Genomic DNA, 4,494 nt, shown 5'->3' on the forward strand with positions numbered 1-4,494 from the left:
CTAGTGCTTTTCCTCAAGGCAACATTGTACTTTAGTGTGCAGCCAAAATGCTTTTTTCATACTTTGCATTCTTCCCACATCACATAAAATATTAAAATAACATTTACAACAGGATAAAGACGTGTTAAAATTTTTTTGTAATTTACTGTTTCTACTGTTTCATCTCTTACACTCTTAAGTGAACCTAACTTTTTCCTTTCTTTTTCCATGAGTGCCTGACAATAAATAATTGTGACTACTAATACAGTTTGTTGCTACTACATTGATTTGTGCAAAGGTACCAGCAGTTTTACCCATTACTGTTTTTGTGCCATCAATGAAAATGTTAACACGAGTGAAAAGACAAGCAACCTCTCAGTATTACTATGAAAATAGTTTTGACTGTGCAGACCCCAAAAAGGGGTCTCAGAAACCCCCAGGAGTCCACAAACCACACTTTGAGAACTACTGGCTTACAATATTGCCATGGCTTATTCACAGTTGGAATAAATTAAAATTTTTCCCAAGAACATAAAGAAATAGCCTGCATACATAATATTTAATTTTATATTTCATGGTCAAAACAATGTTGAAAAGATTGTTAGAACAGAACAAAGTTAGAGGGAAAATTAGCAAACACACATTTTCAATTTGAAAACTTTCTACAAAGCCACAGTAATCAAGATAGTGTGGTGCCGGCATAAGGATAGACAATGTTATAGGATCCAGAGTCCAGAAATAAATGCTAACATTTATGGCAAATTGATTTTTGACAAAAAGATCAAGACAATTCCATGAGAAAAGAATAGTCTTTTCAATAAATAATGGTAGGCCATTTGAATATCCATACTCAAGAGAATGAAGTTGGACCTCTATTTCAAACCATACACAAAAGTTAACTTCAACTATACAAAAAAATAATAATAATTAAGAAATAGACCTAAATGTAAGAACTAAAACTAAAGCAATCTTTAAAAAAATGTAAGAGTAACTTTGTGAACTTGAGTTAGTCAGTGATTTCTTAGCTGTGACACCAAAGGCACGAGTGATAAAAAAAATGGTTGATAAGTTGGACTTCATCGAAATTAAAAATTTTCATGCTTCAAAAGACATTATCAAGATAATGAAAGGAGATTTGACTTTGGGTGGTGAACAGACAATACAATATACAAATAATGTATTATAGAATTTTACACTTGAAACCTATATAACTTTATTAACCAATGTTACCCCACCACAATACATTTAATAGATAGATAGATAGATAGATAGATAGATAGATAGATAGATAGATAGATAGATAGATAGAAGATAGATAGATAGATAAAATAAAGACAGCATCAAGAACAAAAAATAATGCACAGACTAGGAGAAAATTTTTGCAAATTATATACTTTATAAAGGACTCATACACAAATATATAAAGAACACTTACAACTCAATAATAAAAAGACAATCTAGTGAAAAAATAGGCAATATATTTGAATAGACATTTCTCTAAAGAAGAAATATGAATGGCTAATAAAAACATGAAAAGAACCTCAACACCATTAGTCATTAAGGAAATACAAATCAAAACCACAATAAGAGACTACTTCACACCCACTACAATAGCAATTATTTTAAAAAGTAATAAATAAAAAATATTGGTAGTGATGTGGAAACATTAGAACCTTCATACATTTTTTATGAGAATGTAAAATAGTGCAGCCACTTTGGAAAATAGTTTAGAAGTTCCTCAAAATGTTAAACATAGAGTTACCATATGACCCAGTAATCTTACTCCTCAGTATATGCTCCCCAAAATGAAAATGTATGTCCACACAAAAATTTGTACATAAATGTTAAAGCAGCGTTACTCATCATAAATAAAAAGTAGAAAAAACTCAGATGTTCACCACCTCCATGAATGGATAAATAAAATGTGGTATAGTCATATGATAGAATTTTATTTGGCAATAAAAAGGAATAAAATACTGATGCATGTTACAATATGAATGAACTTTAAAAGCACTATGCTAAATGAAAAAAGTCAATCAAAAAAGACCACATATTAAAGAGACAACCATCGGAATGGGAAAATATATTTGTAAGCAACATCTCCGATAAGTGCCTAATATCCAAAATGTACAAAAAACTCACACGACTCAATAACAACAACAAAAAAAAACAATCTAAACAAAAAATGGGCAGAGGATCTGAACAGACACTTCTACCCAGAGGACATACAAACGGCCAATAAACATATGAAAAGATGTTCGACATCACTAGGTATTAGAGAAATGCAAATCAAAACCACAATGAGATACCATCTCACACCTGTTAGAATGGCTATAATCAACAGGACAAGTAATAACAAATGCTGGAGAGGATATGGAGAAATAGGGACCCTCATACACTGCTGGTAGGACTGCAAATTGGTATAGCCACTATGGAAAACAATATGGAAGTTCCTCAAAAAACTAAGAATTGATCTTCCATATGATCCAGCAATCCCTCTACTGGGTATTTACCCCAAAGACTTGAAAACTCATATCCAAAAAGATATTTGCACACCAATGTTCATAGCAGCATTATTCACAGTGGCCAGGACATGGAAGCAACTGAAGTGTCCTATGATAGATGATTGGCTAAAAAAGCTGCGGTACATATATATAATGGAATATTACTCAGCCATAAGAAGAGATGAAATACTGCCATTTGCAACAACATGGAAAGCGAAATAAGCCAGACAGAAAAAGTTGAAAAATCACATGATATCACTTATATGTGGGATATAAACCTAAAAGCAACAAAGGAACAGGACAAACAAACAGAGACTCATGAACATGGACTATAGACTAGTGGTTACCAGAGGGTAGGGGCTGGGGGAAGAAGGGAGAGGTAGATGGAGTAAAGGCGGTTAAATATAAGGAGGAGGGGCAGGGGGAGGGTGAAGTGGGTAAAGGGGATCTAATATATAGTAGCTGAAGGAAACGACTTTGGGTGGTAAACACACAATAGAATATACAGATGTCAAATGATAATGTACACCTGAAAATATATATAATTGTATTAACCAATTTTACCCCAATAAACTTAATTTAAAAAAAAAAAGACCACATATTACACAATTCCATTTATATGAAATTTCCAGAATAGGCAAATCTAAGGCGACAGAAAGTGGATTACTGGTCATCCAAGGCCGGGGACCAGGGGAAGGAGGGTCATACAGAGTGACTGCTAATGGGTACAGGGCTTTTTTGGGAATGATGAAATAGTCTTGCCTAGAATTACTTATAGACATGGTTGCATAACTCAGTAAATATATTAAAAATCATTGAATAACACACGTTAAATAGGTGAACTTTTTGATATCTAAATTATATCTTGTACAGCTGTTAAATGTCAACTTGAGTAAGAGAATAGCAACCACATTCACACAAAAAGAAACAGATTTGCTGATGTTTCCTTTAACATTTTCAGTTATTATAGTCAATCAATGTTTGATTTTTTTAAAAGTCTGCACTAAAATTGTTCATCTAAACCAGAAGCTGGGTACCTCATTCTACTACTGAAAATGATTAACCTCTGATGCACTGGTAATGTCTGAGAAAAGGAAACACAGTGGCCTCAGTAGGACCCCCTTCTAAGGTCACGTGATTTCTGACAAAGTAACTGCTGGGTCTGAGGTCATCAGGGTGTTAACTCTGGGGATGGTTAGTTTAACACCAAACATCCTGACAGAATATAGGACCCTAGTATTATAATAAAGACTACACCCTTGCTCAGAAAAAAAGCAAAAGACATTTCTAATAGAAAGCATACTAAATACTGTCCCTTCAGGGACTGAAGATGATCTACCTTTGAGTGAAATGTCCCCCAATATTGGAGGAAAATAGCCATGTCTGACTCCCATTTTCTTTCTTTAGTTAAATCCAGTATAAAGGAAGAAAGAAAGGAAGGAAGGGAGGAAGAGAGAGGCAGAGAGAGGAAGAAAAAGAGGGAGGAAAGGAGGGAAGGAGGGAGAAAGGAAGGGAGGAAAGAGAAACTCAGAAATACTTTTACGTATCTAAAGTTGTAAAATGAATCAGGGAAAGCACAATCAGAGGTCTGGAAAGAACCAACGCCCTCTACCCCCAGCAGCCTCTGTCCCCACTCCTGCCACAGACTCCAGACAGGAGCCAAAAAAAAATTATCCTTCACAAAGTTGGGAAGGAAAATCCAGGCAGGAGCTTACAAATAAATAAGGCTCCCTCATGCATCTCCCCTTGCCCTTGACCTATTGATCCTTACGTAACCCAAAGAGATAACTAGAAAAAAGTTTGGTTGGTGACAAATTTTTAGGACATTTTATAAAGCTCTAAGTCTTAACAGAGCTTCTATTCATGGATATGGAAGATAATATTACTGATGCTGAAAACTAGAATCCTCAACCTCTGCTGAGACATTTTAGAGTCTCTTTTTATGTACTATGTTCTGAGGGCAACGAAGTCCCCTTGTCTCCACCCACACTGTAGAATTATAACCCTCTCC

General features: G+C 34.6%; 1 protein-coding gene across 1 annotated transcript in view; it reads left to right on the forward strand.

Annotated features, from left to right (window-relative positions):
- The window catches only part of GZMA (granzyme A), a 19,758-nt gene that overhangs the window by 7,420 nt on the left and 7,844 nt on the right, over nt 1-4,494 (forward strand). The window lies entirely within an intron of this gene.

Source organism: Pteropus vampyrus, unplaced genomic scaffold, assembly GCF_000151845.1.
Source record: "Pteropus vampyrus isolate Shadow unplaced genomic scaffold, Pvam_2.0 Scaffold397, whole genome shotgun sequence".
Taxonomy (NCBI): Eukaryota; Metazoa; Chordata; class Mammalia; order Chiroptera; family Pteropodidae; genus Pteropus; species Pteropus vampyrus.